We start from the raw sequence: 26197 nt of genomic DNA, 5'->3' as shown, positions 1-26197 counted from the left end.
TCTGTGTGCCAGGAAATTGGGTCTGCTCCTGCGTTGTTAGCTTCTGCATTGCCCAGCGTGTCTCCTAACCACATGCAGTGAGTGGTGGTTCTGTGGAGCATCCTGCTGGCGCAGCTCTTCCTCTGAGCCAGAGGCGGCTGTGCTGCTGGTTGTCTGAATCTACGCTTGCTGGTTAGGGTGGTAAACAAAGAAATGTTTGGTTGGTAATTGCCAAATCCACCGGAATGGGCCCTGACTTCTCTTTGGGTCTGAAGGCCTAATGCAAATGCTCGACAGCTACTGTGTTGCTTGGAATTTGGGTTTAGAGCTACAGCTGGAGCAGAGGCTTTCCTGGAAGGGATGCATTCAGTCTGTCAACGCTTCTGGAGCAGTTACTTGTCAAAGAGCATGTCCAAAAGTGGCTCTTGGTGTGCTTTTTGGATAACTGACAGGGAGACTGAGCGAGATATGCATTTAGCTAGTACTTCAGAAGAGGGCAGAGCTTTTCAGGTGGCATATTCAGTGTGTGAGCCAAATGCTGCCACAGCTGGGCCTCAGCCACTGCTTGGTGACAGGCTGGAGGCTGGCCTGGAAAAGGGCCATCCTCCTCTGAACTTCTTGGGAAATGTGGCTCCATCGTGCACTATGGGAAGCGGAATAAAAAGAGCTCTTCATTGTCAGCAGAGCACTCAGTTATAGATGGGATAAGTTAAAGCCTTGTCTGAGGCTATTAAATAAGAGACTAATTATAGCCGTGCTTTTGGTAGCTGGCTGATTTCATTCTCTGGCTGTAATCTGTGAAGAACATCACAGTCGTGAAAATGCACTGGTACTCCGCTAGTGGTTAGGGTTTGTGCTTCAATAAACATACAGTGTTGAAACAATAGAACAATAATTTATCCAGCGCAGTCTCCCAGGGATTACAGTTGAATATGTTTGTTTTTCATTTTGAGCGCATTCGCTGAAATTTGCAAATGCAGATTAGCAAACGGTTACGACAGACTGAGAGCATCTATGTCACACGCACTTAATCATGGATCACCGTGTGAGCAGGGCTTGTGCATGGGCGTACATCAAAGCTGATATCTATCTGTGTTGTAATGTATTCCTCCACATGACCGTATCCAATACGTGGTACTTATTATTCCATTAGTACCCAAACCACAAAACCGTTCCAATATCCATCTGTGAAGATGCAAATGGCTGCGTACTTGGTTTTATTAAGGATCAGCCATTAGGGGGTCACTGGTTAAAAGTCTGAAGATCATTAGAGGGATTTTTAAAAAATAAACAGCTGTTGTCATATATCTCGAAGAGTTTCTGTTGTACCGATGCAATTTTTATCTGTGATGATGTTGTCATGGGAACATATGCACAGGGGAATTAAATGATGTCAGGAAAAGTGTAAATGATGCAAACACACCTCATTTGAAATGTTAATTACCACCCTCCCCTCTCCTCCAAAGAACAGTTCAATTTGATTTTATTTCAGATGTAGGGAAAAATATGACACTTTTGTCTAACAATAAGTAGCTTACATTGTTGTACCAAAGTGAGTATGAGTCAGTGAGTTAATCTGCATTGGCAGCGTTTGCACTGGGGACCATCTGCAGCCCTGCTTGTCTGAGCATCAGTAATATTCCTCTGTGAATATCTCATCTTGATGGTCAGAGGAGGCAGGCAGCCTCTTTAAAGAGTTCCATAAATGCTTATAATTGCTGCATTAAACTTCAGTTTATTATTTTCTCCAGGTGCAGGTATGCGGATGATATGAAACCCCACTGCATTTACATACAAATTGAAGATTTTTATTAATCAGCCCGGTAACAGGAATCAAACAGCAACACTCCATCAGGTCCTTAAATACATTTGGTGACATTTTTACCATGCATTAGCATGATAGGGCAAGCAGAATATAATGTACCAATGATTGCTTTTCCATTGAAAGCACAAACGGTTTCATTTTTCCTGTCATCTCAAATAAGTGTTAAAGAGGGTTTGGAGGCTATTGTGTACGTTCCGTATGCTAGGGACTTACAAACACTGATGGCCACATTAAATAACCATTAGTGGCTCGGCTTAGATCATTGCAACATCCCTCCTCTTCAGAATTTATTCTTTGATTTAAAGTGAAAGCAATCTGTGACTGCTTTCATAAAGTCCTTCGGCTCCCTCCATTTTTTTTTTTCCTCAAACAAAATGCATTACAACAGTAATTTTATGACTGTTAAGATAACTGCCGTTAACAAGCACTTAATTAAAATGTACAATAAATAGCAGGCTGCAGTCTTATCTCCTCTCATGAGCTCCCAGCAGCCTGAGACTCCAATGCACAGCCCTGCTGTTCCTCAGCTTGTTTGCAGATTAATTGCTTTTCTGTCTGGCAAAAGCTGCTTCTCCTTCAGCCAGATCGTAAATGACCAGATAGGGACTTTATCAATCAAGCTACTACTTTCTGTGATCGCTTCCATTCAACACCTTCTGAATTTCGCATTGAGAGGAACAGAAGTTATAGAGATAGGATTTAACATCTTAGTTTTTGTGTGCTTGGAATTTACGATAGTGCTGTCACCATTTGACACTGTTAATCTTTGCGTACAATACCCTAGGAGCGAGGCTGGTTTTGTTCCTGAGCTGGAACTATCCCTTGTAAGAATGGTGAAGAATACACATGAAACAGAGCAGAGATGCTCTCTGTAGCATGAGGTTACATCTCTTCCGTAATCTGTGTGCTCTCGCTTAAGTACCTCAGCATGTCCCTGTAACCTTGGCTCCTGACCAAGCTAGCAGTTTACAATTCTATTAATTGTGATCTTGTTTTATCGTGATTCCTTATTCATATTGGGATAGTTGTCTGGAAACCTCAGCGGTGGATGTGGGTCCTGGTTTGGTAGGTGCTTCATGCACCTTCAGTGCAAACCTCATCGTGCTCAAAGCAGGTTTTCTGAAATCAGAAGTTGGAGATTCTCTGCAGAGGCTCTGCCTGCAAAACCCTGGCAGATAGAGACCTGGGGAAACAGCGTTTGCAGATGAGTTGTGACTTGTGAATTTAATAAGTTCTAAACAAGTCTAATCACAGTAGGAATGGTATTCTCATTTTTCTTTTTTACCAAAAAGGCTTCAGAGAAGAATTGCTACTTGCAGGATACATGGGAATGACAAATATAAATAGGGCACTAGAGTGCAAATGTACTGTAGACAACTTTTGGAGTACATTCCTTGAACTGCAGTAGGCATATTGCTTTCTTGTTACTGCTCAGAATATAAACAAATTTCTAATTTACCAGATTTATCTCACATGCTGAGCAAAGGGAATGGATTCCATCTGGAGTTCTAAACGTGTACTGTATAGTAACTTTGAGAACACACTCACTTAAGGTTGGGTTCTGCATACTGGTGAAGCTGTAGTGTTAAACCTAATTTGTGTAGCTGCTTCAGTGTTATCATTGAGGTCCGTTATCTTAAGCTAAAACAAAATACCTGCCCCCTTCTTGTGCACTCCCCTCTGAATGCAGCAGTCGTGTGAATATGGGTTTGGTTGTATTTTTCTGCAGATCAGAGGGACAAGAGACTTTCCTTGTATAAAAACTTAGATGTAGGAGAGCCAAAATGCAGGAACTCTCTGACAGCAGTGCGTAGATTTGTTAGCAGCCTGTAAGAACTTTTGGAGCATCTTTGCAAAGGGCCCTTTACCATCTGATCTCCTGAGCGATCTGTTCAGAGCTTTGTTCTTAAAGCCCATCACGAAGAGCTGGTTGTGGATAAATGGAAGAAGGGCACCAGCACTGCTCCTGCAGGCAGTGTGTGCTGAGCTGGGCGCTGGGCACATCCAGCAGGGGACTGGAGAAGTTATATATATGGTGAGTGATGCATTCCTGTCAGTGGAAGAAAAACCCCAAACTAAATCTGCTTGTTCTCAAGGCATGGGATTGAAGAAGCTACTGATAAAGAGGTGCTATGAAGCTACTGAAGGAGGAAATACTCAACTGCTTGGAATCCTCCATGCTATTTGTCATGGTCAGCACACTGCTACCACTTAAATAAGCAAGCAAACAAGCACAGAAGATAAAGGCAAGAAATAATCACTGAGCATATCAACAAGATGAGAACACAGTCCTGTGAAGATAGTAAAATTACATACGTAGGTCAAACCAATTTGCATCGTAATCCTGCTTCAGCTGAATAGTCCCAGTGTAATATGTATATGTGTGGACATTTGCAGCTCTGATGTGGTTGTGACAGAAGTGGTATTGTCAAGGTGTGTAGTTGCACTAGGATCAGAATGGTGTTTACATCTCATAACCATGAGGTGAACACCGATTCACAGAAGACACCTTTGAAGAAGAGAGGTGCACAATAAACTACCCTGTTCCTGCATTTTTTTTTAGTAGCATTTAAAGTGGATTTATTCTTAAACTAAGCCTTGTAGCAGTCCTCACTTTCCTACAACACCTGAAATCCTGAGTTCTTACCAGCTTTCTCCATGCTATCACTTGTTGGTAAAGATATAACATTTTGCTTTTGGGCTCCCGACATCTCTAAAGAAAAGTGTGCTTAAAGTTCAGCTGATGTGTAATTTTGCTGACTTGGCATTTATGTCATAGAATAGCGATGGGCTGAGTGTTCTTGATGAGATCTTTCTCCTTACAGACTCTTCAGAAAATCTGTTCTAATGATTTGGTTTATCCTATCTCTTTTTTTTTCTCCCCCCTTTATTTTTCTTCTTCCGATGTATTGTTTGTGAAAGCTTTGTCCTGAATTGTGAAGTGACTCAGTATTGGCTGCGTGTTTTCAGATCATTTCAGACACTTGAATAGTGGCTCAAAAACTGGTTGCTGCATCAGTAAGATTTTTAAGCAACTGGATGTAAGTTTCATTGCAAACAAGAGAGAAGAATGCTAGGAGTTATGGGGCAGGCCCACTAACAGGACAGCTGTGGCTGATTACTCCAGATCATCTTGCTATAATGTGTACTCTAATTTTTTTTATTACTTAAGAATTTATTTTGAAATTGCTCTGATAAAAGAAGGTCATATTTCCATCAGTACCTGCATTCATTCGACTTCATAAAATTTACTTCACCCACTCAGTTGGGTGGAGTGACTTGTTTATGGGTGAGCAGATGTGATAGTTGAGCTGTCAATTTTTATATTACTTCATTAATTTATTCACAAGGAATATTTAAATCCCAAACAATCCACTGTGAAGAAATGGCAAGATTCCTGGATTCTGTGACAACCTGGAAATTCAGTGATATCTTCATATCCTGAAATGGAGACATTCTCAAAGACTGGATATTGTTGTAATTTAACACTGCATTCAGCATGATAGTCTTCGCTAGTTCAGTGGAATGAAGCAGTCATTACTTGTGTAAATCAGTGCAACTCCACGTAAGTGAAAGGAAGAATTCAGAAGATGAGGTTTTCTGGTTCTGTCAATCCTAAGAGAAAATAAACGTGTGCACAGATTCCTAGCTAGCCTAGTTTGTTTGATGCAGTCCTGATGGATTTCACTTTAAATATACTTTATTTTGTTCATGGGATACCTCATAGCACTTACAGTAGGGAATACTGAAGGACTGAGCACTCAAAAGAAGGACTAATGAGAAATTTGAAATTCTAGAGAGTCTAAACCATTTCAGACTGTGGCATAAGGATATCTGGGATGTAGTTGTTGGGGAGTACTGGGGATGCTTCCGGTTTTGGAGTTACCATGAACATGTCTTCATGTAAAAAGTGCATTTTGAAGATGATTTTCACAGCCAAAATAGCTGAAAGCTTTTGGCCTTTTTTTCTTGTTTTGGAAAGCTCACATCCAGGATTAGAGGCCTGCTGTAAGTGGCCAGCAGCGGGGTTGTGTTGGAGAGCCATGCACAAACATGTGACGTAGCGTGCTTGTTGGGAAACTCAGATGCATAGTGTATGTGGTGTGGTGATGACAGCTTTGTTAGCTCTGCAAGGACAGAGCTGCTTACTGCACAGACTCCAGGCATGTGTTCCAAGGCCTGCTCAGCACTGCTGGTGGCACTGTGGAAAACCAAAAATACCCTTCTTAATGCAGCTGGTGTTGAGAACTTCATTTCCTTAAAAAGAAATCTGGAAGACTTCCCAGGTTGTATGCGTGCATCTAACTTCAGAGAATAGGACTGTATTAGGAGACTGTGAGTCAAATTAGTAGTAGAGAGTTCTCTTGTAGTAGTCTCATGTAAGCTCTCCTAATGACCCTGATTCTTTCTCTCTCCGCCGTTGCATAACAGGGGTACAAATCCCAAGGGAAAATAAAGTTGCTGGTTCCCTGTCGTGTAATCTGGGCCGGATAATGCTAAATGGTAAACTTGGGTGGACTAACTTTTAGTGAATTCTCAGTTTAAACAAACTAATAAGAGTATTTCAGTTCACTTATCAGTATACTTACTTTACATTTAAACTGTTTTTTTTTTATTGTAATAGATTTTTGTGGGGATAAGACACAGACACCCATTAGGCGGTCTTGGTGACATTTATAGCACAGTTGTATGCAGGAAAGATTTTGAAGCTCTGACTCTGTTCTGCAAAGACTGGACCAAGAGAGATGTTGAATTCAGAATAACGTTTCTGTGGCTTCTGAGATGATCTGAAGATGCCTGGTTGGTCCCTTCACACTGCTGGTTTATCAGACAAAAAACAGTTGTGCTCTTTCTCAGTGAAACGCTTACATGTATTACTTGCATTAAGTAGAAATTGGATCTGGGATGGAAATTTGGTCTCCAGACACTTTCAGATTTTGGTAATAATTGAAATATTTGTAATGAACCAGTGCTCCCCACCTTTAAACAAGCGTTGTTGAGGATGAAAAGCCCTTGCTAATGTAAAGATTTCAGTATTTTGTCATTTCTTTCTTTGTTTCACCCATCTCCATTTCTGGAAATCTTCATTTTTGCTGAATTCACATTAATTATTGTGAGAGCTTTTGCCCTTCTCCATGACTTATTTCTGCCCTCTGATTGATCAGTGGTCTGTGCCCTCAGATATCCCAGAGGCTGAAAATATGTAGAACATTCTGATGTTTAGGAAGGGTACGTAGCTGGAGAGGTTGGAAGGACTGTTTTAACTAGCAGGAGAGCGTTTCGTTCCCATTTACTTTCAGACTGTTTAAACAATTGTTTTCCACTTGGGGAAAAAAAAAAGATACTTCAGCCTTGTTTCACGTGACTGGATGGCAGGCAAGTAGGAATAATTTCTTAAAAGTTCTCTCTTGAAGGTGATCTTAACTTCCAGCACTTCTTTCTGGCCCATATCTATGTGTTTTAGAGGTTTGAGATGCTACACCAAGGGCTGATGAGCAGTAAGAGAAATCTTACAGCAAGCATAATGTTCTGCTAAGGAGGCACTTGTTGCAGCATCCAGAGAGAGACTGTCCCAAAAAAGCATGGTTTTGGTTGACAGATTCTTAACCCTCTTCTACTGTAGGGACGGGAACCATTAGCTTTCATCTCAAGCTGATCTTTTTGGTGCAGGCATGCATCCAACCCAGAAGCTCACACCTAGAATTAAGGATTTGAGTGAAAGACTTGAACTGAATTGTATTTTTTTGTAAGCCTTCTTGCTTGCAGATTTGACTGCAGTAGGATCTACCGCTGGTGTTCCCAGTCTGGCAGAATTTGTCTGTGGATGCATACATGTAGGATGTAATTATTGCTATTGGACAACGCTGGTTGGCTTTTTTTTTTTTTTTTGCAGAGAAACAGTAATTGCAGTAGTTAAGCTGCGTGATGTGATGTTCTGTGAAATTTAAGTTCAGTAAAGGCAGTCTGAGGATTACACAGAATATTACTATTAACCAATAACAAAAAAAAAATCTTGACAAATTAAAGATCAACTCCCACCCACCTCTGGCTGCTGAAATCCAGGTCCAGATGCAAGATTGGCATCTTGTGTGTATCTCTGCAGTGCTGAAGCAGTGGCAAAAAGCAACAATATTCTCCTCTGTCTCTTACCTAGCAGTTAATCGAGCTCTGTGTCTCAAATATCTCCTCAGTGATCAGGAGTTCTTAACCGTTCCCATTTTTCATTCCTCCCATCACCTGAGAAGGCTTGTCTATTGTTAAAGCAAGCGGCAGCGACTTCCCAGGAAAATACAATGAAACAAGGCAAAAACTTTCTCTCATTTTGTGAGGTCCATTTAATTTTAATTCTGTTTCAAAATATTCTTTTAACTCGGTTATGAGCGGAAAAATTGGTGTTGCTTTGTGCAGCGTTTCAGTGCCAAGCTCTTAAAAGCAATGAGGTTGGACTTTTGGAATGTTTGTTTTTGTTTTTTTTTTAAATATCAGTTGCCCTAATGAGGAGTCTTCCTTTAATTCAGCAAAGTCCTGGGCTGACTATTGGAGAGATTAAAAAATATATATATATATCTGGAGCCAGTGTTCAGAAATGTCTCCTATATGAAAAAGAAAACCCACCTCGGTAGAAATGTAATGAAGAGAAGCAAGAGGCTGGAGGAACTTGGAAGCAGACATTGGAGAGCTGGTTTGTATCAGCATTTCTTTGAAATGAATTTGAACTGCTAAACTCCAGGGTTCAGTTCTGCTGTTAGCTGATGAGAGTGGAGGAGCGTAAGTGAAGCCAGTGGAGTTGAAGCAGGGAACTAAGAAAGTACCTCATAGTGAGGGAGAGCAGTGGGGGAGTTCATCAGAGAAAATGGAGTTCCCATCCTGGAAACTACGATGTGCTTTACCGCTGGTCAAAAGTGCCATTAGATCTTCAGTGTTCAAGAAGATTTTTAATGATGCATTAAATTCAAAGAGCTCTCAATTTGGAAGTTTTGCTTTTGGCATAAAAGTTGTTAGAAGAGTTTTTTTTCTTCTATGCCATAAAAATTGCAAGCTGTTCTCTACAGAGTGATACAGAAGCTGTCAATCAGTTAATTTGTTGCTCAAACACCTACGTTTTTACAACCTTGTTTAGCAGGCTTTTTTTGGTACATCTACACAGAAAGCCTTCCCCAGAGAGGGGTTCTGAGACAATTTTGTCAAATGCTGCCCAGGGGCTTTTCTTCTTGTCTCGTTGTATTTGTATGGCCTATACAGCAGATTCATGCTCTGCAGAATCAAAGGACGGTAATTACAGGCAAAGTCTCTGAATCCGTAAATCTGTATGTTTCAGCATGTGGGTGACAGAAGTGGGTTTTGGAGGAACAGGTCTCTTGTGGCTCCTGTTGATGTTGCCTGGTTTGTGAGTGCCCCGGGGTCATAATTAGAGAGGAGCTGTACTTTGTCCTCACCCTCGTCTCCAGTATCTCCTTTCAGGTATCATATCAGATGTACGTTCACCCCTGGATATGGTTTTCTGTGCTAGATCAGGTCTGTCTGAGTTCATTCTGCCAGAAGTTTTCTTCCAGGGCCTGTCACCAGCAGTACGTGGTGGCTGGGTATCCGTCCATCCTAAAAAACATTTTGCCTTTGTTTTGACAGATGGTACAGAAAACGTTGAAACAACAAACACTTTATGCATGTGTTTTGATGACTGGTTCCTTCTTCCTCCGTGGTGATCCCGGCGTCCCTTCGCTGAGCGGTCAGGGTGCTGCCGCTCTCGGAGCAGTGCTCTCAGACAAGAGTTGCTCTCACTGAAAGGAAGCTTTCTTATTAAGCTGTCTGTGTTCTTTTCACTCACTCTGCAGATAATTATCTTGTTTCAGTTATTCTTCTTTTCATTGTTTACAGATAGCTTTCATTTAAGGTTAAACTCAAAGAGTAAATATCCCGATACCTGTGCTAATACTCTTTAATAGCCAAGGGGCAGAGCCAAAGCATTTGTATTGAGCACTCCAGAAAATGCGGGCCCAGGGCACCTTGTGCAGGTTGTCTGGAAGCCAGTGGCTGTTTCTGAAGAGTCAGCTGTGTACCGCTGGCTTCTTCCTAACCTTGCTGAGACTTAACCCTTGCTCTTTCCACACAGGCAGTCAGCAGTAGGCAAGTATCTGTGCACAGCCACCTCCTCAGGAAGCAATCGCCATACCTTTGGAAAAACTTCTTGGGCGTGCCAGCATTAAGTGCTGGGCGTTTTAAAGGTGACATCAAGACCATAGACCTGAATTCCACAGCTTGTAGTTAGAGGAGCCTACAGGAGGCCAAAGGCTAACAGTGAAGTAACAGGAGCGAGAGTCAACTGGTTTTAGAAGGGAGAGCAATGCAGTGGTTTGAAGCGGTGCAGGCCCCAGTTGTGGATGTATTTATTGCAGGATGATCTACCGAAGGCATCACTGAAAGACCCACTCTGAGTCTTAGCCTGGTGCCTTGGTCCACAGGCCAGTAACTGAGAGCAGAAGCAAGGCCTGTGCTGCTGTGTGGTAACCTGCATCCTGAATCTTTGAAGGGAAATACGGTGGCTTCCGTCCTGTAACTTGTCACCTCTAGTTTGGATTAAGAATAATTCCCTTTTTAAGAATTTCCCACAGAAAAAGACAATGTTGAAGAGCTTCAGTTGACAAGATTCTGCAGGAGAGATCTGTCTTTGTTTTACGGGATAATAGAGCTTTCTGGGTGGATTTCAAAAGGCACATCTAGAGCAAAGGACTTCAGGTGACTGAGACCTTCCCTGTAGCTCCTCTTCCCTTGTACTGCGCCTCATATGTAAAGATCATCAGGCCTAAGGTTATTAATTGCTTGTCAGTTAGTTTGAAATCTCGGGATCCAAAGCTCGCCCTCTTTTAATACTTAGTTGTTTTCTGTTTCCTTGCACTGTATGAGGTGTGGGCCTGGGGGCTTTATCCCCAGCTGAACTAACCCCCCACCTTTCAGATGTGGTCGAGCAGCCTCGCTGTGTGCAGATCTGTGCAGCTCCTGGAGCTGGCACCGTGGCCTGCTGGTAACTGTAGACAGTGCTGCAGGCTGGATCATGTGTCCCAGCTGGTATTTCAGCCTCCTTTAACGTTATAAGAGTTTGAATTGAACAAAAGGCTATCTCAGGTTTGACAACTTCAGCTTACTGGAATTGATGCTGAGCGCAGAGCAAAGAAGGTGGAGTGGTTCATGTCCGCATGTATTCAGCAAGGGGGTAATGTATTTCCATTGGTTAAAAAAAAAAAAAACAACGGGTATTTCCCACTTCCCCCTGTACAAGATACATGCAGTATGCGTGGGAAGCTTGAATCTCTTCAGCTCCTGTCCCATTGCCGTGGAGAGGCCCTGCTCCATTAATGTGTGGAGGAAGAACTGCTCATCCTCGGGATGCCCTGCTGGAGGCTGGCGTGGTACGGGTGGCTGCAGGCACAGCTGCAGTCAGGGCAGGGCTCTGTGCTAGCACTGTGCCTCATCCTGGGCTCTTCTGCAGATGAAGGAACCGGCACTTAGCTGGCACTGGGCTCTACTGTTTGGCTGATAAGGTTTAGTGTAAACAAATGCGGGTCTGTGAATTATCTGGCATGAGAATCAGTTAGGGGTGCTGGCTTCCTATAGCCTTAATCTCGTTGGCCTAAATGATTTATAAACTGGCAACATGATAAATGTTCTTTTAAGTGGACAAATCACATTGAAGAGGTGTAACTTTCTGTCAGTAAGTAACATGACCGCTTCTCTTAGGGGAAGAATAACAATCACAAGGAGCAGTAAGGGTAACAGGATCACAAGTAGGCATATTCCTTCTCTGCAGCATAAATCATTAGAAGGGCACTTCTTTCTTCCCTCTTTGCTTGTCCTTCTTCGTCCTTTCTTATTTTTTTTTTCTTTTGGTACTGTTTTCTAGCGCTTCCATATCATTTTGGAAAGCTAACCCCTCCACTTGATTTGTGCTGCAGTTTCTTCATAAATCTTTGAAGCTTGTCTCTATCAAGCTGTATTTTCCATTAAAATATGTTTCCCAGGTGATTTCCAATACTATGAAAAACATGTAGCCATAAGTCTTTCACTGATTGTTTATTATCTGTTTAGGTGCTCCTGAGGATTTTGACAGCTAGGACTTGTATCATATGTAATGTAATAAAAGTGAATGTCTTCAGCATAACAGAGATAGCTGGCCCTTCATTTCTGTCTGCCAGGGCTGTATTTGTTTTCTGTGGTTTTTTTTAACATGAAACTTTGGGTCTGCTCCAAATCACATCAGCTTAAACTTTGTGTTTTCTTTGCTGTATAGATGAACAAAAGGCAAATGAAAATCCAAGCAAAACAAAACAAAAGCTTTCCTGTTATAAACAGTGCAGGAAACAGTAACAACAAAGCTAGTATTTTCTCTGGTGGAGGAATAGTTTTACTTCAGCTGGTTTCCAGCATGGATACACTATTCCTTCTCTGGTTGCAGGAGATACAGCGGGGCATTCTGTATGTCTGTCTTCTATAAAGCATGTCTTTTGCAGTTCCCCTTGGCCATAAGCTTAGCATTAGGATTACAGGATCAGCCTGTATGTAAGCACTGATATACGGTAGTAAACCTAGGCAAGGAGGAAAACCTTACCCAAACTCACGCAGCATATCGTGAGTTCAGTTCATCAACTCCCTGTCTACAACTGCCAAAAGAAATGTTGCATTTTCTTGGCATCTGTGCTGGCCTGTGCATTGCAAGGAGGCCATGGCTGGCCTGGCAGGGGGCTCTGGGTGAGTTTGGCTTAGGAAGCATTGGTAAGGATGGCCCAGGCACATGGGGGTGGGGTGGGGGGCAAGGAGACTGGCCAGGAGATAGGTGGCCTACTTTGTATTTGCAGACCCTGTGGTTGATTTCAGTGTCAGTCTTGTGTGTTGCCTCTTTTTTTTTTTTTTTTTTTCTCCCATCAGTGTAGCAGGGAAGTATTGATTATTAGAGTATACCAATGAAGGGCTTAGAGGGAAAATAACTAATAATTATTAGTAGTATGTAAAGGTTGGCTTTGTAGAAGCAAGCAAAATAATTACTGTGGTCAGGAAAACTACCCAGTCTGGACTCCAGTGCCCTTGTAACATGGAATGTCCTCTCCCTGCCCTGCAAAGATGTATCCTTACTTTACTTCCCGATGGTATTCATGGAGTGGCTAAGAAAATTTTATATAACCTTGGGTTTGCATTGTATCTTCACCAGTTGGACCTCAGAACTGGTTGTCCAATGAGAAACTGCTGTTTCCTAAATGCTTGGTAAAGCACTTAATTGTGAAAATAACTAGTTTAACTTACAACATCAATTTGAAAAATTACTCATTAATTTTTGAGGTGCAGCCGCCTTCCCTGGAGGACAGAACTACTGATCTCATCTGTACCTAAAACCTTGGCTTTGTTTGCTAGCAGGCGTGTCTGATCTGCAAATGAAATTTGGCTTACCGTCTTCATTTCCTTATAAACACCCTTGACTGCACCTTTGGCAGAGCACATGATAATTAAGCAGTTGTGGCTTATACTGTGCAGACTGAACAGGGCTGGCAGGGAAGAGTTTACACGAGTAGCATGCCACACAGCAATGCTGTGCTTTCCTCTTCTTTCCAATGGCTTTTACTAGCAGGGTAAAGATGAAACTCTCGAAGAGCTGTGTGAACTTAAAATGTTGGGTTGCTTTCTTATTTGTTCAATATATCAGATTATTTAGGCCTAAATTATCAATGCAGCTGGTAGACAAATAATTGAACATAAATGGAGAGCAGGAATTGAAGTGGGTAAGATCTGAACAAGAACCACTACTTGAGAAATGCTTTACCTACCTACAAGAGTTTCAAAGCATCCAGGGCTCATTTAAATTTACTAAATGTACTGGATGGTTCAAGTTGCAGGTTTTGTTCTGACCTCCAGAGGCCGTTAACAGCAAAATTCCATCTGGAGGAAACCCTATCTGTCAATAGACATGCTAGACACATTTTTCACTATTTGAAATTAAATTTGCTCAAAAACTGAAGTAAGTCCAACTGCTGCAAATTGACTTCTAAATGTATTTTTAAATATATTTTGTTTTCAAAACCGAAGTTTGTTAGATCTTTGTTTCCACTGGATATTGGTCATCACTAGCAAAGTAATTCCCATCAAGGCCTCTCTTTTCCTCAAGTGTCATCTTCTGAATGGCAGAAAAGTTGGCAGATTTGCCATTCTCCACCATCAGCCCTGACTATAGGACTCCATCTTTTGAGTCTCAGCCTCCCTTTGTCCACAGCATCCGAGGAATGTTCCCAGACACACCAGATAAATCAGCTGGGCTGCCCTGAGCCTTCCAGAAACTGTGTGTACAGTGCACAAAGGCTCTTCCTTTCAGAAGTTGATTGGCTTCCAAATTTACTCCCATTGTGTTCTGTTGTCCTTGTTTGTAATTTTAGTACTGACTCTCACCCGAAATGAAAAACTCTTGAAGAGCAGTGGCTGATTCAGATAAAATCCTCTGGGTTATGATGCGTTCATTTGGAGACAAATGACCTGCTTATTAATACTGTTTGCCTTATAATCAGTGATTAGGTATTTCCTTATTAAGCAGAGAATCCCTTCTGTCCAGCGTTGTAAACTAGCTCAATAGCACTTCACCTTCTTCTGAATCATTCTGAATCATGACAGTTTGAATAAAGAAGATGAGGAACATAGGGTTCGTTTACTGGCCACTTCAGTGCTAGAAGAGGTCTCTTTTTTTTTTTCCTTTTTTTTTTTTTTAGAAAGTGGAGGTGCATAGGCAGGATATTTTCTTTCCTCAATAAGGACATTGAAACTGGAAGATGCCAGTGCTTTACCTCTGACTCGCAAAAAGAATGTAATTCCAAACAGTCCTGGTGCTGTTGTTTTGGGGGCTTACATGACTGAACCTGCCAGTTTGGGAGAAAGAAAAAGCTTTAACTCACAGCTTATCTTTCTTGCCTTGACACCCTTTTCAATCCAGGCCTACAAGCTCCATTTCCATCTATCTTAGTGCATCAATCTTTCCTGAAGTCTTAAGGACTATGCAGGTTTGGAAGCAATGTGCTCTGTTAAGCCACGTTATACAATTATTTTTGTGATTAAGGTCCTGTGGTGATTTGGCATGTGCTATTCCTCTCGTTTGTTTCAGGAAATTGTCATTCTCAGCTTTCCTATCCACAGATCATTTATTTCTTCTTTTCCCTTGACAGGAAAGGATAACTGCTGTGTACTTTGGGTGCTTGCATGCAGTGTTCAGTATATACTTACTAAACATGTTTTTTTTTTTTAGACAACCACCTTCTTTTCTTTCAGCAAACTGTGCTTTCAGCCTCCTGTGCTGGGATACATTCTTCACGTTCCTGAATGTCACGCTCTTCCTTTCTCTGTGCCTGCTACGGTTTGAATTTGCGTTAGTTCTGATGCTGTAGGTGAGGGGCTCCAGGCCTACATGGTACAGAACATTGCCAGTCTTCCTGGGACTAATGTGCCTTGCCTCATGTTCTGTGCCTTTCGTCTCTGTGGCCATACCACCAAGCTTGCTTGCCACCATCCTGTGACTGACATATGTACCCAGGGCACCCCTGTCACTGCCAGCTGAGATGTTTGTGCTTCACTGCAAAGTTGTTATTTACTAGTCCTTAAAAGCATTTGTTTTTTACACTGTTATTTTTTTAATTAGTGTTCCTAAATTTCTAGTTCTTGTGTTCTTCTGGAAGATGCTGGTCATCCCCTCTATACTGAAAATCTCTTCTAGGCTGAAGCAGAGTTACACTCTCACCTTTATAGTTTGCTAATGGAAGATTTGATCCATTAATTGGTGGGGTTGTGGTCTGCTTAAGGACAGCAGACATACAGTCAGAAGATGCACCAAGGAGAGCTCTATAGGTGGTTATGAGTATGGTTATGAGTATGGACGTGGTTACTTGAGATATATGCGGATATTTCCCAGCAACAGGTAATAGCTAATATACACCCAGCGTGGCTTTAAAAGAATTCTATGCTCTGGACTAATCTATCTGATGGAATAGGATGAATTTCAGCTACTAAACCTTCCCTCCTGAGACCGGATGCTTTAAAGTAGGATCTGATGCAGATCGTTATCCTTGAACTATCAATGATGTTGTCAGAGCATGTCATCACGTCTTCCTTTGAAATCCAGTTTGTTCATTTACTGACACTTCCAAGTCAACCGGTGGTTAATATGCAATACTGTGTAAAATGGGTGGAGCTGATTTAATAAATAGCACAGAGTTTTGTAAAGAAAATTCACATTCAGTATTGCCAGTGATGGTATGCAAAAGTCAAGACCCTCACTCTTCCTATGCATACACAAAAAAATCAAGAATTTGGTTATAGATTTCCCAAAGATCATAGATGAGATATGCTTTTGTGTGTCTTTTGACTCTGGAGCATGTTTTAGGCTTGTGTACACTTCTATGAGCTCTAAAAGAGACCTCCTTTGTCTAAATGTTAATTGGGGTTCTCAAGTAAGCTCACGTGGCAAAGAGGTTTGCAGCTTTAACCAAGTTGAACTGACAAAATCCAGGAAGCTGCAGTGATAAACATGAAATAGTACTTTATTTTTCCTCTAAAAATTAGACCTTCCCGTAGGTAGACCAGCAGAATATTCTCTTCCTTGCCGTGACCCAAGTCAGCTCCCCAGCTGGTGGTGCTTCTGAGAAATGTGTGCAGTACTCCACAGTAGTTAAGAAGTTGGCACCAAATGTTTGAAACATTGGTTTGATGCTGCAGAGGGGTCCATGCATTGGGCGCTGCCACCAGCATGCAGTTGCTTGGACTCCGGGTCAGGTTTAATAAAGATGTACCACAGTCCTGAATTGTGGTAGGACCATGGCTTCCATTGTCAAGATTCACAGGCTTTTACATTCCTTTTGGTAATTATGAAAGTTATTTGATGCTGTGAATAATTCAGAGAACTTCAAGGTTATTGGGCTGGCTTTTTAATTTTGTGTTTTGTTTTGCTTTTAGACACATTCATTTTCAAACTTGTGGTTTCCAAATGACAACAACCGTCATTTCTCTCAGGCATAACTCAATTAAGGAAAGTCTCATGACGCTTCATCTTTTCTTGGTTTATATGTAGAAATTGTCTGTCAAGAATAATGCCATTTTCTGCTCAGAGTTTTTGGGTTTGCAAGCTTGGAATGCGTTCTCTGTGGTCCTCATCATTTTTCGCGCTAGGGTGAACGTTCCTGGTTTACTCTTGGAATGTTTGATAAAGCAAACCAATAAAACAATGGGAATGAACGTTATGAGGAATTTCCAAATATTTCCCTAGCAATGGCTCTTGCACATCTTCAGCTTGCGCTTGAACAATTGGTCTTACTTCAAGCATTTGTGTTTCAGCAGCTGGATCATTGAACCAACTATCTAACCAAGGGATATGGCCTTTATCAAATTTAATAACCTTTTCAGGACTATAGAAAGAATACACTCGTCTTTAAAATTAATCAGGCTATTCAAATGAAAGCTAAACAAACTCAAATTCTTTTTTGTAGAAAGCCAGCAGTTCATTGTTTTCCAATTGGAATCAGTAATTTTAACAAAGCCCTGTATTTCTTTCAATGCTTTGCAATGGCAGTTGCATGGGGTTTTTTTTAGGAATTTTTTTCCCTTTGAGATGGAGATCAGAATCTAGCCTATATATTGTAATTAATGCTAAGAGAAGTATACAAATACAAGCATGTCTAAATACGTAAATACAAGTCAGGCTATTAATTCAGAGCCTTGCCACATTTATTAATGTTCTGTGTTATGAGATTAAAGCTATAACTTAGTTATGTGAATTGCATCTCTTTAGCAAGTCGTATATTAACCGTAATAATTTTTAAAGGGTGGAGTGTGATTTATTGGACACTGTAAGAAAAAATAAGGTAAATGAGTTAGCTCAGGGGTGGGGCAGCAGCAAACTGCTTGTGGAGACTCTTACTCTCGGAGGTGATAGAGGTTAAATGCATTACAGAGCTTATAGGCTCGCTCCCCAGAGAGAAAGGGGGCCAGACGTTTCTAGCTGACAAGTCAAGGACACCACATACTTGCCCTCCTTGCTAATGGTAAGATACTGAGCTGATAGCAAGGTTGCAGTGGCAATTTTCAGAGAGAAAAATGGAACACAATAGGTGGCTCTTAATTAGAGAGGAGGGCAATGTGCTGGGACAGTCTTAACATTTCTGAAGGCATAGTGAGTTTGAGATGCAAGCTTGGACTGTTATTAAAGCCTAAGTGGCCGGGAGGACATTTCAGTTCAAGTTTCCCCCCCAAAAGCACTCTCCACTTGAACCTTTGAAAGGAGAGCTTGAATATCCAACTCAGTGCTGGTCCTGCTGCACTGAAGCCGATGTGCTTCTAGCAGCTGGCTCGGTAGGTGGATCTTCTCTCACCGGTGTCCGCTTCAAACTCCTGGCTTTACTTAAGAGAGATGGAATGCATCCGTAGAAACAGGAGGGAGGGATGCGCTGCAGTGATGAAGCAGGTTATCGGTGGGCATGGGCACATGAAAGAAGATGCTTGGGGAGCGGTTGTGTTGCTGTGCGAAGGGACAGAAAGTTGTAAGATTGGATTGTAACAGTGAGTGAAGGGAAGAATGAAAGTACCCTGAGTAAGTGAGTGGAAGTGCGGGGAGCGAAGGGGGAACTGGGGAGCAGCAGCTCCAGTGGATCCTGGTGTCATGATTCAACAATTTCATATTAAATTTGGGAGAAAGAGCCCTTCTAGCTGGCAGACTGTGCGTAAGATATCCATGAGGACTGGTCCTGGAGAAACTCAGCAAACCAAAGCTGCAATTCGTACTTGCAAAGCTATTACAGTGGTATTTTAAGTCTCATCAGAGAGTATGTTTCTTTAATGTCCTTCTGACATCGCTTTTCACGGAAGTCCCATGAAAAGGAGGGATTGTATAGCTAAGCAGATGGAATATGTTGCATGGAGATTTTTCATTCTTTATTAAGAACCAAAATTAAGAAATCAAGTCTTAAACACTGTCCTGAAGAGCATGAAGAGAGAATGAGGACATAATGGGTATCACGAGAACAAGAAGGACTTGAAGAAGACCTGCTCCAGGGTACAGTGTTCTGCTGCACTGACACAGACCTTCTGCCAGAGGGGACCGAGAAAGCAAAGCTGTGAGTTTTACATGTCGGCTGGAGCTGGTTTTCAACCCTGCAGCTCAGTAGCAGAGATGTGCAAAACACTGCAGTAGATCGCACTGAAGGTGGAAGGAAATACACCTTCGATGTAGGTACACCGCACTCACATAGCAACAAAAGGCAATCCCTGCTGCCCTGCCAGGCTGCTGTGTTGCACCAACAGCCTCGTGAAAGCACCCTCTGTAATCCTCCGCTGCGAGCTTTGGGCCTCAGTGGATGATAGGACCTTTCACTGGAAGAGGGAGAGTTGTTTGGAGAATGAAATCTGGTAAACTGCAACCTCCCAGTGAACCTGCTGGGGCTGATCTGCTGCCAGCCCCTGGGAGCAGAGCTGCAGTACTCAGTTCCTGAATCCCATCAGCTCCCACAGCCTGGAGGGTTCACACTGCTCAGTCTGGCACCTCTTCCCCTGTCAGAACAAGGCATTGTGTGTGCGATTTCAACATGTTTCTGGTTTTGTTCTAACTGCCAAGAAACACTGGTTGTGTTATTATGAAATGATTGAGGAGCATTTGCTCATACAAATTTGTTTTAAGAGTTTAGTAATTAAATGTCAACACACAGTATTGGTGTCTGAAAAGCTCTCGAGCGAAAGCCCTGCTCTAACTTGAAACTATAATATGCTGTTTCTGTTCTCGCAGAACAGATTTGCTTGGAACAGCCTATTCAGGAGAACGCATCTCGCTGCAACATGCACGGTCCTTGGCCTTCAAAGGCACCCTTGTGCAAAGGGCGTGTTGCATTAATTTGTTCAGCCAATTTAGGGTGTGTGGCATTAATTTGTTTGGCCAATTTGTTTAGAATCTGGCAGAGCGTAAGCGCTCGGCTCAATGTCTGTGCATAATGCCTGCCTCATCTCTGCACCAGATCTCAAGATTTACCACATGGTGCCTGGCCGCACCTCGAGTCCGTGCTCAAAAGAAACAAAGGTAGGAGCTGAGTTGCCCTCCAAAAGCACCTTGCTGGGCATTTGTACTTGGAGCTGATTTCCAGCTGTGGGAGTGAGCTAGTGTTTGAACCCTTGTTCAAAATTTGAGCACCCATGGTCTTCAGTGGGAGCTTCGCTCCCAGACATCTACTGCTGGGCTTTACAATGAATTGCTGCTGAAAATCCTCATCTTAATATTTTGGCTGAGCAGTCATCAAGACCTGGAATTAGAGCTGACTGGGAGGACTGTAACATTTTTCTCTCTTCCATTAAAATTTCATTCTCACAAAAGGTTGCAATACCGGCCAGCTTTCTTCAGAATTTAGGCTAAATGTCCTGAGACTTGTGCTGTCATTCTGGGAACACATTTGTATTCTACACAAGAGTTCGTGGCAGAGCTTTTGCTTGACGTAAGGGAAGTCAGACTTCACCCTGGGCATCTATGGTGCTGGATGGAACAGATACGTGCAAGAAAAGGTACCCAGCCCAGATGTGTGTGCAACTGGACCTTGAAGTACACACACGTTGTGAGCTGCGGTCAGATCATGGAGCAGGGGGAGAATTGGGTGAAGTTTGCCATGAAGCCCTTATACAGCGCTTTTGGAAAAGGTGTGTGAATTGGCCAGACTGGGAGCTGGGTGTCACTGCTGCAGGCTGTGGGATGTCTGTTTTCCACAGCATGTGTGAAAAAAGCAGGCATGCAGGAGTGTTCACGTTTCCCGGAACAGGATTGCATATTTCAGAGCGCGTTAAGGATACTCATGGGTGACCTACAGTGTGCTATACGCTGTGCAATCTAAAGCCAAGGGCTTTATGTCAGGCTTAGAGATTTTGAATGGTAGCACACTTTTCAAAGAGCCTCGAAGTAATTAGCCTTTCGCTCCAAGTTGACACGCTTACACTTTTAATATCAAGAATAAGGAAAAAGACTGAGGCTTCTAACCTCAAATCCATAGCAGCTTAGGCACTTTCACCTCGCCGGTTTTGTTATGACAGCTCTTTGTTTGGCTGATAGTGAGTGGTGTTTTGAATAGAAGTGCTTTTGCTGCCTGCTTTGCTACTTTCCCGTAATAAGGGGGGACTTGGAGGTTATGCAGCAAGGTGCTAATTGACATTAACACTCAAGACAGGAAATGCTGACACAATTTAAAATTAACATCCTGTCAATATACTGCTGACCTGTGTTAAATGTGCGCTTTGTCAAACTTTCAGAATTAGATTTTAATACAGAAACAGTGTAACGCTGGGAACCTTGCTGGTCCTGAAAAGGCTGAATTTAATACAGTGAGAAGTCACCCAACCACTTTCCATTTTTGCTTACCTTTCCCCAAGGAGTGAAGTCATTCTTGGCCAGAAAAAGGTTGAATATATAAAGTAGCCTAAAAGAGCTAAGAATGTATTTGTTAGTGATCAGACTAAAATTTTCTTACAGTTCCCAGTTGTAGATGTTGCCTTACCAATGACTGCGTCCTAGAGGTGGATTTTTCCAAAGGCTGCAGCACAGATATGGCACCTTGCATCCAATCAGGCTGTACTGGTAACCTCCCCGAGTTGGCCCACGTGCAGCGTCACGTTTTGATCTCTTCTGTTTCTGCATCCAAGCCTTAGCCCAAAGCAGGTGGGAACAGAGAGGTGGTGTGGGGCCATCCTTACCCCTGTGCTCACCCACGTTTCTGTGCTTTGAACAGAGCTAGGGAATAGCTACGTGCTCTAGGAAGATGCTCACTTTGTGGATGCTATTGCTGATTTCATCCATGAGTTTCCCCCCTGCCTGCTCACGGAAAGCAGTGGTGGGATGGCACAGCGAGCAGCCCGGTCCCCTCACAGGAGCTGATGGTGCTGCTCCCTGTCAGCAGGTCGGAGGCCTTGCTCAGGGAGGGCGGAAGGCATGAGTGGGGTTAACGCAGAACAAGAGAAAACAGAGCATGCTTGGGTGCAGTCTGATCTGTGGAGGAGGCTGTTTGCTGAACATTAATCAGAGGTTGTCCCAAGCTTTAGGAACAGCAAGAAACAAGGCACAAAGCCAGGAAAAGGTGATGAAGAAAGAGGAAGCAATGCAAGGAGGAGACTGGGCTGCGTGGCAGGAGCAGGAGGTGGAGCAGGGCAGGTTGAAAGCCGAGGTGTTGCTGAGGGCAGCCCTGTGCAGGCTCAGCGAGTGTGGAAATGTTTCAGGAAGGTGGTGCAAGCTGCATATCACTGCTGGCAAACTTTCTCTAAGAAAACAGTAAGTGGGTGGCCCGTTGCTATATGTGCTTCCCACTGATGGCTCCTGGGAGCAGGCCAATGTTGTGTGCTCCAGTTAAGGTTACAGTGGGACTGCCAAAATGTTGTCTGTAGCGCTGGTTCTGCAAATTGTTTGCACAGGGCATCTATTGCTTTTAATGACTGAGCACTCCAAAAGGCGGCCGCTTCAGATCCTGTGTGGGAAATAGGGAAAGTGCTCTGGCAGTGAGACGGGGCCTGCTGCAGAGCTTGGGAGCTGCTGCCACGCCAGGGGGAGGATATTCAAAGTGGTCGCTGGGTGCTCTCATCCAGTGCTGCAGGATGGCTGCTCCAAGGGGAACATTTCAGGTGAAATGTGCCTGGATCTTTTTCTCTGAATTCAGTTGGCAAGTGGCTCTCAGAGCAAAATAGTCACTGTCAAATGGGCTGTGTTTTACTCTGCAACAGTCTGTGCCCCTCTCCCCCCCTCAAAAAAAAATCCTTTTTTTTTTTTTTTTGGTACAAAACCCATCAATTTTTAGAAAAGGAACTATCATGGTCATACTGTGCTCTTGGGAAGGAAAAAAATTGCCTTCCACTACAAAATGTTTACATTGGCTGCCAAGGTTTCTCCTGATTTCCTCTGCTGGGAATGAATAATTAAGGAGTTAACTGTGAGGTGAAAAAGGCCTCTATGTGTTTAAGTCTAATGTCACAGCTTCCCAAGGACAAAGCTTCTAGCACACAGAAAGGTTTCTCTGTCAAGCAGTTGAATTCAATAGCTAAGCAAGACGCCAAGAAGAGGAGTCAAACAAAGCAGAGAATTCCCAGTAGGAAGCTTTTAGTATGCACTTATGACAGGTATTGCATGAAATGGATGTAGAGCACACATATGTGGGACGCGCAGGCAACACACATAAGGTGTTAATAGTCTAAGCTGATGCCAAGGAAGAAAGAGAGCAGACAGGGTCAGCTACTGTTTCCTGAGCTAAATGTTCCTTTTCTTATGGTGGTCAGAGCCAGGGGTAGTTTTACAATGTGCAAAACATGCACTCGTAATTAAAATGAAACTCACACTGACAGAGAAAGGGGATGGTGAATGCTGACCTCACATGCTGCATCTGTAGAGCATTTGGGGACACGTTCCTTTAGCAGGAGTGATGTTGGCTTTTGATAGCCTTTTGTAGTAAAAGGTGAGCGGGAATAAAGTTCCCTGTTGATTTGTATGCACCGCGTGAAGCCGTTTCTCAGGGGAAGGCAGCGCTGTGGTGCTTCACAACGCAGAACTGCCCAACTGCAGTTTTTTAACTTCCATTCTTCTCTTTGAAAATGGGTGTTGCCACTGCTTGTAATCAGTGGAGATCAAAACAAAAAGTAAATAGAAGAAACAAACAATAGGAAAGTTTTAGCTATCTGTTCTGCAGGCTCTCTGCTACCAGGCCTTTCAGTGTGGTGTTTGCAAAGGCAGGCAGGCAGGTCCCAGTGTCTCTTACTAGTGTGTCTGCCTCACTGGGGCCTGTAATCCTGCCCTTCTGGAATGGGACTTGGCACGGGAGCCTCTGAGAACTTCACCCGTGCTCCAGCACACCTTAGCTAATAGCAGTGGGCCCGCAGAGCAGTGTGGGCACTTGTGTCCAGCCATCCTCGATGGCCAGCTGGGATCTCAGCTGCGGTGCAGTGCATTGCCAGGAGCTACTCTGCTGGCCTGGAGACATCTGTGAGCAGGTCTTCTGTATTAAAGATTCCAGGAGAGAATGGGAAAATCTGCTCCCAGTCCTCCTAGACTTTCTAACCTCCCGCCCCAGCCAAAGAATCAACAAGTATATCATCTTCCTCGCGGTGAGATGAGATCCTTTAAGAGGCAGAGCGCTCTGCCTTCCATGCATGAAAGGTTAATTTAGAGCATGTGGTACCTGTGCGTGTTGAGCAAATGGAGAGCTGGGGGGATTCTTTTTATCCCTCCCATTCTCTTCATGTTGGCTGGAGAGTGCAGGTTGAACGTCTGACTTCTCGTTACGGAGCACCTCTCCATCACCCGAGCCCTTTGTCAGTTCACCAAATGTGACAATTACAGCATTTCAGAGATGAGACTTTCTAATCCTATTACTAATTCATCAACCTGCGGATGATAGCAGAAGCCAGATCGAACAGTGCCAAAAGAGCAGTGAGGAGCCTTCTCCAGTGCTGTGAAACTAGGCTTAGCTCAGGCACAATAGGTGTGTAATTTAAGGTTTTGTTGAGCTGAAATCCAATCACATACTTGACTGGTAGATCACAGAAAGACACAGACAAAAAGAATGAGATAATTCTACCTCACACAAACACTTGAATCCGGCTTTGACTTATTAACAAGTGTGTGATCAACCTTACACTGTTTCTTTCTTTTTTTTTTCCTTTGAACCTAGAGATGGGATGGGACTGAAATACTTTTACCTACTTGGGTATCAGCCAATAACTGGAAAAAAAATACAAGAAGGTAACGGGGGAACTCAGTTAGACAAATAAGTGGAAAAAGTACAGATGCTTATTTTATGAAAGATCTGAAAATATAACTTCTGGGCTTAGCTCAGTGTTATCTTGTCAGCCTCTGGTACCTATTGCTTCTCAAGGATGGAGAGAATCTAGCATATAGGAGAAGAACAAGGCTAAAAAAGTGAAACCTTCAGTAGAGGAGAAATTACACAGTAAGCCTTACCGCTCTCTTTCTTGCAACTAAAATGCTCCTTTTGTTTTGTCTTCTTTCAGGTGTGTGCTGCAGTTGCCAGAGGAGTGGTGGGAGCTCTCAAGATGCGGGTGCCACCACAGCCGTGCAGCTGCCAGCAGGGCAGTGTGAATGTGGAGGTGAGGAGAGGGTCTGAACTTCTGCCTTTCAGGAAACAGGAAGGTGGATGCTCTCTTTTCTGTGTTTAAAGGGGCATCTTTTAATTAGGCAAGTGTGTAATGTAAATTCAGTCCTCTAAAAGGCAGTGTTCAATATAGCCTGCTCTAGCACGGTGTTTATACATTGACAAAAGCGTAGGGTATGTTACATGCTTTGGCAAGAAAGCCCTCTGCAACAGGCAGGCTTACATGTATGTCCATCACCATTATCGGTGTTGTTTTTCCATATAATACACCAGTCCAGCTCCTTCGGTCAAGTAGAAGTCTTCTATCAGGACCAAACTTCAAAAAAAACCACATTCCTACAGATTTTTGTGTCTACCTCGAGCTCTTCAAAATAACATGCTTTTGCAGGTTAGTGGAATTAATGGTACATGATATTTGGTACCACCGTGTGAGCGTTGTGACCTGGATGCTCAGAAATACAAACACCCCAAAGTAGAATAAACATGAGTACGAGCTCACTGCTAGGAAGAGTGACATAAAGGTTTAATGACTCAGCTGTGGCAGGGGAGTGAGTGCCCTACTATGATGGTTGAAAAAGCTCTTTTTAAACTTTGCCCATCTAGAAAATTCCTTCAGGGCCCACAAACTGATGTGTAAAGCTCCAGATGCAGTGGTCAGTAGTGTGCAGTGAGCACAGTGTAATGCATTGCTCAAATGTAAACTAGCTGTCAAGAGTAAGTCAGCAGCAACAGGTAATGCTCACAGTGCTTGTACCAAAAGAAAGGAACCAAGCTGGAGTGCAAGTAATGCAGTGACGGGGAAAGTGAAACTACAACAACAAAACCCAAAAAACTAAGAAGCTCAGAGGGATGAACAGGAAGGGGGAGGAATCCTTGGGGTCAAAAAGTTGAAATGAAATTTGAAACTTGGCATTAGTCATTAGTCTTAAGAGATCAGGCAATGTTTTGCTTAAAAACAAACAAAACAAAAGCCAAAATTATGAATTTGTAAGATACTAGACTTGAAAGTGCACAGAAACAGCATTAGTGGAAAAATTCTTCCTTTAAAATAAATAAATAAATGAATTAGTGGGGGAAAAATCCCTCAGCAATCCAGTTGGTATTCAAACATGACAGAGATTTTCAATAATTTGTAGGAATATGGGAAGATTCAGATATGTTCCAAGTAGAGGGGGAGAAAAAGAAGATATCCACAGCCCAGTATAATCTTAGAAGCTCAAGCTGGAGTCTAACATGCTTCCCAAACTGCAGAGATCTCATAAACATAGAGATT

At 42.9% G+C, this 26197-nt stretch overlaps 1 long non-coding RNA gene across 1 annotated transcript in view; it reads left to right on the top strand.

Moving 5' to 3' along the window:
- LOC110404341 overlaps positions 1-26197 on the top strand; it is a 114021-nt gene that overhangs the window by 10696 nt on the left and 77128 nt on the right. Inside the window, exon 2 of the long non-coding RNA XR_002442163.1 lies at positions 24824-24919. This is a non-coding gene — a long non-coding RNA (uncharacterized LOC110404341). The remainder of the gene's footprint in view (positions 1-24823; positions 24920-26197) is intronic.

This window comes from Numida meleagris, chromosome 10, assembly GCF_002078875.1.
Source record: "Numida meleagris isolate 19003 breed g44 Domestic line chromosome 10, NumMel1.0, whole genome shotgun sequence".
Classification (NCBI taxonomy): domain Eukaryota; kingdom Metazoa; phylum Chordata; class Aves; order Galliformes; family Numididae; genus Numida; species Numida meleagris.
The sequence above is the reverse complement of the archived record's forward strand: the minus strand, read 5'-3'. Positions and strand labels throughout refer to the sequence as shown.